General features: G+C 47.9%; 1 long non-coding RNA gene across 1 annotated transcript; it reads left to right on the top strand.

Annotated features, from left to right (window-relative positions):
* The first annotated feature begins 2,615 nt into the window (after window positions 1-2,615).
* LOC120229550 lies at window positions 2,616-4,443 on the top strand. Its single transcript, XR_005527772.1, has 3 exons — window positions 2,616-2,718; window positions 3,168-3,257; window positions 4,418-4,443. It is a non-coding gene; the product is annotated as an uncharacterized LOC120229550 (long non-coding RNA).
* Window positions 4,444-12,672: the final 8,229 nt, after the last annotated feature.

The following is a 12,672-nucleotide window of genomic DNA, read 5'->3' as shown; positions in this document are numbered from 1 at the left end:
GTACCTCAACTTGCTTCTTTATGGTCTAGGCCAGGTTGGAACAAGAGAGACAATGAGATAAAAAGATCCCATTGGATGCTCAATATGCAGACACATTAGTGAAATATGATTATTCAAATGGAGGTTGACCAGTTGTCCCCAGCTGCACCCCACCCCCTTCCAGGTCCCAGCAGCTTCTGCCGGTTAGAATGTTTCAAACAGAAAGAATCCCACAAAAGGACTAGCCCTATGCAGAATTCCGCAGGCACCGAGGGTGATTCTGCCTCTGGTGGGTCCATCCTTCCGTGGCTGACTCTCCCTGGGCTTTCCCTCCTGCAGCCCCCGCGATCCAGGCGGATGCATCTGCGTTGTGGGCAGTCCTCTGTGCCCATTCTTCCTTCAGCCCCAGGTATCTGGTGTTCACCATGCTGCTGGGACCCCTGTGTGTGGCCTCTTGGACAAGACCAAGGCGACCCACACAGTTCTGGCTTCAGGAAGGCCCACACCAGGTCGCGGGTGACGTCTGCGCTCCTCACCTGAGCTTGTCTGGGAGCACGGTCAGTCCCAGCCTGGCCTCTCTGACAGCCAAGGGCTCTCAGGGCTTTCCCGGCCAAGGAGCCCAAGCACCAAGTCCACCCAGCTGCACAGAACACACTTCAGATGTGTCCCTGTCACTGTGGGTGAGTCGTCCCCTCCTCACTTAAGGCAAGGATGGTGGGTGGGATGAAGGGGGAAAGACACTCATAAAACACTAGGGTTCTCTTGTCACACATTTCTTTCTCTCCATCTGATCCCTCTGTACGTTCTTAACCCTAGACGTGTGCTTAGGAATCAGGAAGCACTGGGGCCCCTGGGCGACTCATCGGTTAAGCATCTGACTCTTGACTGTGGCTCGGGTCATGATCTCACAGTTCGTGAGACTGAGCCCCATGACAGGCTCTGCGCTGAACCTGCCTGGGATTCTCTCTCTCCCTCTCTCTGCCCCTCCCCAACTCATGCTCTGTCTGTCTGTCTCTCTCTCTCTTTCTCAAAAATAAACATTTTAAAAATTAATAAACAGGGGCGCCTGGGTGGCTTAGTCGGTTAAGCGTCCGACTTTCGCTTAGGTCATGATCTCGCGGTTCGTGGGTTCGAGCCCCGCGTCGGGCTCTGTGCTGACTGCCAGCTCAGAGCCTGGAGCCTGTTTCAGTCTGTGACTCCCTCTCTCTCTGACCCTCCCCTGCTCATGCTGTCTCTCTCTCTCTCTCCTAGAAATAAATAAAAACCTTAAAAAAATTTTTTTTTAAATTAATAAACAAAGAATTGTGAAGCATAGTTCTAGAAAACTTTTTTTTGTAAATTTAGTCTGCCAAGAGGTGGTGTGAGATCCCATTTGGTAAATATCTATCACATTGGGACCTTCATCGAATTTTAATTTAACCACCTGGTTTATCTACCTGAGGGAAATGCATCATTAGCTTGGGAGGCAGGCGCTGCGGCAGGCAGTGTGGACCGCCTCTCCACATCCCTCCCCACACCGGTTCTCGCCAGGCAGAGTTCCCATTTTATTCAGAGAGCTCCCTGACGCCTCAGAGAGCCCAGGGAAGGAGCACTCCTCTAGACAGGAAGGAGACCACCACCCCGGATCTCAACGCTGTGTCTCTCTTTGGATCTGATTCTAGGCTGGGATGCAGGCTAGAATCAGTGAGATTGAGGAAGAATCCAGCAGGGGCTTTGGAAAAGATCTTCCTTGCTCTGAAAGAGCCCAGCAGGATAAGCATATCCATCCATGTGATGGAATATTATTTGGCCATGAGAAGAAGCGAGGCAGCTATAACCTGAGTGAACCTTGACAGCATGATGCTGAGCGAAGAAAGCCAGACACGAAAGCCCCAGATGATTCCATTTGCATGAAAGTAAACTTTCTTCTAGACACAGAAAGCAGATCAGTGGTTGCCAGAGCTGAGAAGGAAGGGGGAACCAGGAGTGGCTGCTAACAAGTTGCCATTTGGGGTGACAAAGACTTACTGGAACGAAACAGGTGACAACAGACAACGTCGCGAATGATCTAATGCTACCGAATTATACGCCCTAAAATGGTTTAAATGGTGAATTCTGCGCTACGTGTATTTTCTTGCAAATGGGGGGCGTGAGGGAGACCAAGAAAGAGTAGGTGTTTTTCTGTGCTCTCACCAGAGAGAGGACAGTCAGGGGACCCCGGGGCTGGGCTGGGGTCAGAGAGGGGACCTCACGTCTGTCTGAGCCCCCACACTCAATCACCGAGCGTCCTACCCTGTGGGTTTCTCACTAAGGAAGGTTTTTTATTTCAACGTGTCCTGGGAGAGCAGACCTTGAACAAGCATGATCTCTGCTCAGAGCTACACCATTTCCTTTCCAGCTAACTGCTGAGCCGCAGGACGCCGCCTTGCCCAAAACGTTCCCTAAGTTCCCAAAGGACAAGCGACTTCTTTCCTGCCACCCCTCTAGGCAGCGGCCCCAAATAAAATTACTTCCATGACATTTAAATTTAGAAATCGAAATGAAGTTTGCAGCTTAGGGTGGGAATCCTCCACCAGGCAAAGAAGACAGACCTGGCCCCGGGGCAGGGAATTTGCAGGAATCGCTCTACAAGCCCAGCAGTGATGGGGGAAGACAAGGGAGCAAAGTCTGAGGGCAGGTGATAAGAGCCGCGGGACCCGGGGGACTCGGAGCAGACGGCTCCTCCCGGAAGAGCCCGGAAATCAGCTCCTTGGGAAACAGGTATGATGACCAGGTGATACAATTTCTGCAGATTTTATTTTCTTCTCTAGATTTCTTTCTGATCTCGTATGTCCCTCAATAAACATGGATTGTTTTCAAAATGGGGGGGAACCCTTACTTTTTAACATTTCTTAAAATGTTTATTTATTTATTTTTGAGAGACAGGCAAGCAGAGAGCGAGCAGGGGAGGGGCAGAGAGAGAGGGAGACAGAGAATCCTAAGCAGCTCCAGGCTCCGAGCTGTCAGCACAGAGCCCGACATGGGGCTCGAACTCATAAACTGTGAGATCATGACCAGGGCCGAAGTCAGAGGCTCAACCGACTGAGCCACTCAGGTGCCCCCCCAAACATGTTTTTAATTGATATTGTCTACAAGTGCATGTGAAAATAAGTTTTGAAGGCAAAGTTCTTCCACCGAGTCTTGCATTTAATTTTTTTTTTTTTTTTAAGCACATCTTACTAAGTTCAGCCTATTACGGAAGTGCTTCTCTGGAGCACCAGCCCGGTGGCAAAGTCATTGTCTTTATTCTGTGCTCCCAGGTTAGTGCAGGCGGCTTCCCCTAGGCGGCTCTGACCCAGCTCACCGCCCAAAGGCTTATTGAAACAGTCAAGAAACATTTACTTTATCTGAACTGATGGTGTTCAGCCCGTTGAACAAAGTTGGGGGAAACATGTTTTGGAGTTTGATGTTTAAACAAAACCATAACACTATTGGGTGGTGAAGGGGGGTGTTGCCCTTGAATTTTCTTTCAAAGTACCCGAAATTTGAGGTGTTTCCTGTGCTAATATGGTCACAGAAATTCAGGGTGGGCAAATATTCTTCAGACCTCATGACGGCCTCTGTGCCAATCACAGAGCAGAAGAGAGAAGCACAAGACGATTTCGGACGCGGAGGCGCTCACATCCAGCGTTTTGCTTCGCCAGGAAATGCCTTCCTCAAGTTTACTGTAAACAAAAATGCCAGCCACACCCTGAGTAACGATCACTCGAGCTTTGCCTCCACTCCCTGCATGGGAGAGAGAGTCCCTTTCTGTTTACCAAGTATTTTAAGCCTCCTTTAAAACTTGAGAATGTACCGAGTTTCATAGATGGTCAGAGCCACTGGTGTGAGTAGAGCACATTGTGTATGAGAATACTAAGCACACGAATAATGGGGACGATCGTGGTAACAGAGCTGATGCGTGAGACCGGCATCAGGTGTGACCTTCCTCTGTATCTGCTCCCAGGACGGAGTCATGGGGGAGGGGGCACTGGCCGGATCCCAGCCACCCACCTCGTCAGCCACGTTGCACCTTAAATAAACAGAGTATGTATGTGGTGTGTGTGGGTGTGCGCGCGCATATATAAATCTCAAAGTTTTTGATTTCAAAGCTGAGAGCCTGACCCCTCCCCCACGGTCATTAACTCTTACCACACACTGTGTCTTCGTGGACCCTGTTTCTAAAGCAGGAAAAGGGGGTCCCTGGCCCCAGGCAGGCACTTCTGAGTGAGCTGCTCCAGTCAGGTGTTTTCCCAGCAGTCAGCTGGCCGTTTGCAGCAAACTACGAGGCCCTTTACCCTCTCTGGTGGATTATGTCCCCCAAAATGATAGTCCAAGTCTTAGCTCCCAGGAGCTGCCGATGCGAACTTGTTTGGAAATAGTGTCTTTTTAGATGTCGTAAAGCTAAGGATCTCAAGATGAGCCCTAACTCCCATGACAGGTGTGCACCTACAAGGACGGAGAGAAGACTCCAGACACGGAGACGGGACACACAGGGAGAGGGACAGGAGAGGCAGAGGCGGAGACCGAGAGATGCGTCTGCACCAAGGACTGGCGACGGGCGCAGAAGCTGGGGGAGAAGTCTGCAGAGAGTCTTCCCCCAGAGCCTCCGGAAGGAACCAACCTTGGCAGCACCTTGACCTTGAATTTCTGGCTCCAGAGCAGAGAGAGAACAAATTTCTGCTGTTTTAAGCCACAGAGCTTGCGGTGAGCTATTTGATGCAGCTCTAAAACATTAATATATTCTTCTGACCTAGAACCTGGCGGTTCAGCCAGTCTCCAAACTCTGACTTATTCTGCCTCCTTTGAGCTCCCAGCGCTCAGCCCGACTCATTCCAGACTTTTCTACTTGGTTTCTCCTGCCCACCCATCGGAGCCCTGGCTGCCCCCGAATTACAGGGAGAGTTTTTCAGCAATAGAGAGACCAGGGCCCCACCAAAGATCGAACATCAATGAAGTAAGACTGTCTTGGAGGTAGAGGGGAGGGTGGTGAGGCTCGAACATCTGAATTTTTTTTTAATATTTTTATTTATTTTTAGGAGAGCGAGAGAGACAGCGTGAGCAGGGGAGGGTCAGAAAGAGAGAGAGTCACAGACTCTGAAATAGGCTTCAGGCTCTGAGCTGGCAGTCAGCACAGAGCCCGACGCGGGGCTCGAACCAATGAACTGCAAGATCATGACCTAAGCGGAAGTCGGACGCTTAACCGACTAAGCCACCCAGGCGCCCCCATCTGAATTTTTTTAACCACCTCCAGGGGGTAATGTGTAGCCAAAGTACAGGATGCAGCACTAGCCGTGGGGGCTTCAGCTGGGGCCACCCCCCTTCCCCCCCTACACGCTGTCCACTGAAGTCTCCTCCACAACCACACTGATAGGGCTCCCTGCGCCGCGTGCCTCGAATTTGAGGTTTTATGAGAATTTCCTGGGTAGGCTGCCAAAGCGCAAATTCCTTGGACCCCACCCAAAAGGAGGAGTCTGTAAATCCTGGGGAGGTCCCAGGACAGGAGTCCTTAGAAGCATGAACTTTATTGTGCATTGGAATCCCCTGGGGAGGATTAAAAAAAAAAAAAAAAAAAGTCAAACCACATCCTCAGACCAACTGAATCAAAACTTCTGGGGGAAGCACAGTGGCATCAGAATTTTTAAAATTTCCCAGCTGATGCCAACACTAAAACACTGTTTCAAGAAGTACCTATGACATGCCAGCAACAAGGATGAGTAAAATAAATGATTCGTGCCCTCCTGGAGGGTGTTATCCAGTAGGGGAGGCAAATATTCATCATTTATATACACAAATAAATATCTAATTCTAAACCAGGCTGGGTACCATGACGGTAAAGAATCTAGTACTTTCAGAAAGACCCGTGTGGGATCAGAAACTGCCCCTCTGAGCAGGCGTAGGAGATGACAAGAGGCGGTGGGGGCTGGAACATCCCAAGTAGAGACGGGATGCAAAGGGTCACGTGCAAAGGCCCTGGGGCAGGAGAAAAATGATACATTTGAGAAATGAGAAGAAAGCGTGTGGCTGAGAGGCAGTTAACGATGTAAAGGAATGCAGGGGCCTTTTGTCGAGAAGGGAGAAAAGCAGAGCACGAGCAGGATGGAAGTGTGGAAGGCGGAGGCGGACCCAGCCAGCTTTGTTGGATGTGTAGGTTTGAGATGTGCAGGAGTTACCCACAGTGCGATGACAAGCAAATGGCTCCATACACTAGTCTGCACCGGGCTTGCGGACCCACATCTAGCAGTCCTGGCGTTTAGAAGATGCTGCAGCCACGGCCCGTATCGGCTCACTTGAGAATCATCCTTGACGGCCCCCTCCACCCGCCTCCCGGGTCCACCCCCTCGTCTCGGTCAGTGGCCAGCACATCTGCACCCGGCGTCAAATTCGAGGCTCCAGCGTCTCTCCCCCCTGATCTGTCCCTTAACCCCCTCCAGAGCAAGCTGATCCGATCATTCCTCTCTCTTGTTCACGTCTTTTCCGTAACTCAGAGTCACCAAGGGGACAAAATAGGACATCCCTGGTATGATGGTCTAAGCCCATCACCTGGCCTCTGCCGGCCTGTCCAGCCTCTGTTGGACCCTGCCTCCAGCTGTTCCCCGACCTCACTGAGTCACCAGCTGTCCCTGGCTACAGGGTACAGGGTACAGTCCCTGAGAGCCATCAGCAGCCTCGTTCCCCACCAGGAGAGGAAAGCCCATCTCCAGTGCGGAGAACTGAGGCTGACGTGAGCCCAGAGAGACAGGAGGAGAATATTCCGGCAGACTCACTGAGGCCCAGCCCAGGCGTGTGCGACGCCGTACGAGCCTGCCAAGCTTCTCTGCTCAGATCTGAGCCACTTTGGATTGGAGAGCTCTCCTTCCCGACCTCAACATGTGAACCGTGCAGTGCTGGTGAGGAGAGTGGCCGGGAGGTTTGGGGACAGGTGAGAGTCAGCACGGTCCCTGCAGATGAGAGTTCAGGCTAGGACAGTCACAGCACCCAGGAGAGGGACTGAGGCAGCCACTCGGCATCTGGGATCCCAGAGCTTCTGAGCCCTCTGTTCCCCAAAGCTGGGGCTGCTTGTCTGCCTGTCTGGCGAGGACTTCCTGGTGGCTTGAGGTCCTGGGCAGCCCAGTGGTGGATGTGTTCCAAAAAGACAATAGAGACAAGGGCGTGGAATGCTCAACCCCCACCCTCCCAGACACAGTCATCTTTGTGCCCAGAATGTACCCTCGAGTGGCCTTTGGGACTTTCCATCTGCTTTCCCCACCCCCATAATTTTGCAGACTCAAAACCGCCTGCTTCAGTCCCTGGTAAGTGACGCCCATGGTGACCCTGCACAGCTCCCCTCGGATCCTGTCCTCCTGGCTGAGCAGCAACCCATGCTTGCGGGCCACCCCTTGGCTCAGGATGGAGGGCAGAGAGGATGGGGGTGGGCAGAGCTTTATGCCTGACTGTGCCCATGGCCCAAGGGTCTGTTCCCACACCCTGAGTGCAGAGACCAAGCATCCAGGAGCTTTCTCCAGCCACTCCAGGGCCGGCCTGCCCTCCCAATGCCTTCCAGAACCTAGTCCAATTCCTGCCCATGGAACACATCTGAGCGCCCCAAAAGGAAATCGACTCCAGGAGATGTGAGTTGTACAATCCCTGCTGCACGGTTGGGGGCCTCGCTGGCCTGAGTAGTGCAGAAGCTCCCGCCTCCGTGCCCGGCGTGCCCGAGTGTGGAGACGCAGAGCTGATGGTGCAGCTTCCTGCTGCTTTCCCTTGAGCACCACTTCCGAGCAATGACTAGAAGAAAGCTCCAAGCTCAGTGCTAAAATTAGACATAGCCACTTTTAATTAAGTCTAGATTTTGGCAAAGAAGTCATTCCGACTCCCAGTCGATCTCTGAGAGTAAATCAAGAAGTCACCAAAGGCATGTGACTCCTTGACCAGACTAGAGGGGTCACCGCCCGTGTCTGTAGCATCGTCGCTGGGCCAGCTGGTTTTTCCCAACCAAACACCCACACCACAACTTAATGATTAGCCATTATTCTTCCTTTCCTCCCTTCTAACCACCCCTGCTTTTAGCAAAGTCCAGACTCATTCCACAGATGCTTATGTGAGAGGAAATCTACATTAAAGCCAGACGAGAAAAATATGCCTGAAAGAGGAAGAAATAATTTAGCGCAATAATTGAAGGCTTACATGCACATGGACTGACATTAGTTTGTACCTAGAAATTATAATGTACCGACGATAACCACATGGGAATTCCCTAAACGAGGCCATGTAGCCACAGCATGTGAACAGAGCAAAACCATGTCGTAACATGGAATCTGCTTCGAGGTACAGAATAAATTACATGGGTTTGCCTGGCACTTCCAGGCTTTCCTAATAATGAGCTCTCACTGCATACATTTACGCTTTTGTGTTGTCAGTTGACTTCCTCAAAAATGTTTGTTATTGTCATAATTTAAGTCAAGACCATCAAACTGGGCTGTAGAAAAGCCCAGCACTGTAAATGAGGAAAAGAGACAATATGTACTAGCCTCAGAGATCTCTATTAAGAACCAAACAAATCGGGGCGCCTCACTGTTGAGCAACTGACTCTTGATTTTGGCTCACGTCATGATCTTGTGTTTGTGAGATTGAGCTCTGCATCAGGCTCTGTACTGACCATGTGGGGCCTGCTTGGGATTATCTCTCTCCCTCTCTCTCTATCCTTCCCTGGCTCATGTTCTCTCTCTCTCTATCTCTCTGTCTCTCTCTCAAAATAAATAAACTTAGAAAATGTTTTAAAAAGAATCAAAGAAATCATAACCAAAGTTACCTAATTAAAATCACATCCTTATACTAGCAAATCGAATTTAACAGTATATTAAAAGAATTATTCACCATGATCAAATGGGATTCATTCCTGGGCTGCAGGACTGGTCCAATATTTGCAAATCAATCAATGTGATGCATCACATTAATAGAAGAAGGATAAGAGCCATATGATCCTGTCAATAGATACAGAAAAAACATTTGACAAAATATAGCCTCCTTTCTTAATAAAAACCCTCAAGAAAGTCAAGAAGGAAGGAACATACCTTAACATCATAAAAGCCATATATGAAAGGCCCACAGCTAACATCATCTTCATTTCCCCCTGAGATCAGGAACAGGACAGGGATGTCCACTCTCACCACCGTTGTTTAACATAGCATTGGGAGTCCTAGCCTCAGCCATCAGACAACCAAAGGAAATAAAAGGCATCCAAATTGACAAAAAGAAGTCAAACTTTCACTTTTCACAGATGACATGCTACTCTTCATGGAAAACCCAAATGACTTCACAAAAACGGATAGATCTGATACACAAATTCAGCAAGATTACAGGATATAAAATTAATGTACAGAAATCAGTTCTATTTCTATACACCAATAATGAAACCACAGAAAGAGATATCAAGGAATCGATCCCATTTACAATGGCACCAAGAACCATAAAATATCTAGGAATAAACCTAACCAAAGAGGTAAAAGATCTGTATGCTGAAAACTATAGAAAGTTTATGAAAGAAATTGAAGAAGACACAAAGAAATGAAAAACATTCCATGCTCATGGATTAGAAGAACAAATATTAAAATGTCAATACAACTCAAAGCAATCTATTACATTCAATGCAATCCCAATCAAAATAGCACAAGCATCCTTCTCAGAGCTAGAACAAACAATCCTAAAATTTGTATGGAACCAAAAAGACCCCGAATAGCCAAAGAAATGTTGGAAAAGGAAACCAAAGCTGGAGGCATCACAATCCTGGACTTCAGCCTGTACTACCAACGTGTAATCATCAAAGAGTATGCTACTGGCACAGAAACAGACACAGACAAATGGAATAGAATAGAGAACCCAGACTTGGACCCACAAATGTATGGCTAACTAATCTTTGACAAAGCAGGAAAGAGTGTCCAGTGGAAAAAAGACAGTATCTTTAGCAAATGGTGCTGGGAGGAATGGACAGCAACATGCTGAAGAATGAATCTGGACCCCCTTCTTACAGCATACACAAAAATAAATTCAAAATGGGTGAAAGACCAAAAGTGAGACAGGAAACCATCCAAATCCTAGAGGCGAAAATAGGCATCAACCTCTGTGACCTCGGCCGTAGTAACTTCCTACTTGACATGTCTCCGAAAGCACATGTCAAAGCAAAAATGAACTACTGGGACCTCATCAACATAAAGAGCTTCTGCACAGCAAAAGAAACAATCAACAAAGCTAAAAGGCAACCCACAGAATGGGAGAAGATATCTGCAAATGACATATTGGATAAAAGGTTAGTGTCCAAAATCTATAAAGAACTTACCTAATCCAATACCCCCAAAAAACAAATAATCCAGTGAAGACATGGGCAGAAGACATGAATAGACATTTTCCCAAAGAAGACCTCCAAATGGCCAACAGACACATGAAAAGATGCTCAACATCACTCATCATCAGGGAAATACAAATCAAAACCACACTGGGTACCACCTCACACTGGTCAGAGTGGCTAAAATTAACACCTCAGGAAACAATAGTTGTTGACGAGGATGGGGAGAAAGGGGAACCCTCTGGCATTGCTGGTGGGAATGCAAACTGGTGCAGCCACTCTGGAAACCAGTGCGGAGGTTCCTCAAAAAATTAAAAATAGAACTACCCTACGACACAGCAGTAGCACTGCTAAGAATTTATCCAAGGGATATAGGAATGCTGATTCATAGGGGCACATGTACCCCAATATTTATAGCAATGCTATCAAAAATGTTAGCCAAATTATAGAAAGAGCCCAGTGTCCATCAGCTGACGAATGCATTAAGAAGACGCGGTTTATATATACAACGGAATACTACTCGATGATGAAAAAGAATGAAATCATACCATTTGCAACAATGTGTATGGAACTGGAGGGTATTATGCTAAGCGAAATAAGTCAGTCAGAGAAAGACAGATATCGTATGTTTCCACTCATATGTGAAATTTGAGAAACTTAACGGAAGAATATGGGGGAAGGGAAGGGGAAAACAGAGACGGAGGGAGGCAAACCACTAGAGACTCTTAAATACAGAGAACAAACTGAGGGTTGATGGGGGTGAAGGGTTAGGGGGAACAGGGAAAATGGGTGATGGGCACTGAGGAGGGCACTTGTGGGGATGAGCAGTGGGCGTTGTGTATTAAGCGATGAATCACGGGAATCTACTCCCGAAGCCAAGAGTCCCCGGTATACCTTGTATGTTAGCTAATGTAAATATATAATGCACACACATCCTTGACTTGAGAAGTGAGTTTAGTTTTGATGTTTGGTCACATCCGTCCCCTGTTCATTGACTCAGTCACTAATTATTTCTTGAGCATCTCATCTGTGCCCAGCGCTGTTCTGTTCTATGAATAGTATAATTCTTTAGGCATTTGTTCCATTCCAAAGGGAACTTCCTGCAAAAAGTTAAGTAAAATAAACTGTAATATGTGACCAAGTTCAAGTTACTGTCTCAAAATCTTATTAAGCAAAGCTATAGTATAAACTCAAGTGTAGTGACATCTTTGATAATCTTCATTTCCCTAGTTAATAACATTAAGTTTCAAAATGTGGAAATATTTGTTTCCTTTCATCTAAAAATGTATACAATTTCCTACAGGGGAAATTAGAAGCACTAAGAATACTGATTCCCTTAGACTTTAGTGCCGTTTTATTTCACCCCTCAAAATAAAATCTCATCCAAAGAATTTCCCTCTTTCCAAACATTTCTTTCCAGACATCTTGGGCTTAATTGTATCTAAGAAGTATAACCGTGAGATCTCATGAATGGCCTGGACTCTGAAATCCAGATTTGTCATCTTAATTCTGTTCCTTGCTCTTTTGGGAGGAGAGTCTGTGTGAGACAGCAATCCCTTGAAGAAGAGATTTCCTGACTTGGAAGCAAAGACTGTTGTGGTGTCAGTTACCGGAACATTCGTTGAGACAACACCCTCGAGTGATGTGGTACTATGACATCAGCAGGTGTCTGGGATGGATGTGCCCAAATCCCCGGATGTATTCATCACAGGTGTTCTGGCACATTGAGGCAATGCTTTGGGAAAACATTCATGTTTCCCAAGTCAAAAGAGTCTTCATTCACTTTAGATTAGTAATTTCAGTCCCAGGAAAGCTTCCTTTGGAAACAATATTTCTAAAACCAAGTGATATGTTCATAAAGATGCATGATCCAGCTGTCGTCCGGGGCATTAATGTTCACGGAGCTCTGATTAACATTGATGAACTCCTCAGTTCCCAGCGGCATGGCCAAGACATTGGATTTGAAGGCCACACCCATGTTCTCATAGTCACCTCAGCCCTCGGGTCCTGGCTTCTGTGCACGTAGTCGTCACTAACACCACATCCACTCTGAAAGGAAACCCAGGTCTTCCTCACTCACACCACATGGACACACCCACACCCATGCATGTGCCTTTGAAAGCATCCGTGAGGGAGTGCAAGGGCAACTCCAGAGTCCGGAATGGCTGGGGGGGGCGGGCGCTGTAGGAAAGGGTCTACATCATGGCCACGTAACCAACTTTGGATTGACAATCGGGCATTCTGTTTTGAAAATATTCTTTGGCCATTCAAGAATTTCCTCTTGGGGCGCCTGGGTGGCTCAGTCGGTTAAGCAGACGACTTTGGCTCAGGTCATGATCTCGCGGTCCATGGGTTCGCGCCCCAGATCGGGCTCT

The sequence above is a fragment of the Hyaena hyaena genome, unplaced genomic scaffold (genome assembly GCF_003009895.1).
Source record: "Hyaena hyaena isolate Hyena2069 unplaced genomic scaffold, ASM300989v1 scaffold_31, whole genome shotgun sequence".
Classification (NCBI taxonomy): domain Eukaryota; kingdom Metazoa; phylum Chordata; class Mammalia; order Carnivora; family Hyaenidae; genus Hyaena; species Hyaena hyaena.
The sequence above is the reverse complement of the archived record's forward strand: the minus strand, read 5'-3'. Positions and strand labels throughout refer to the sequence as shown.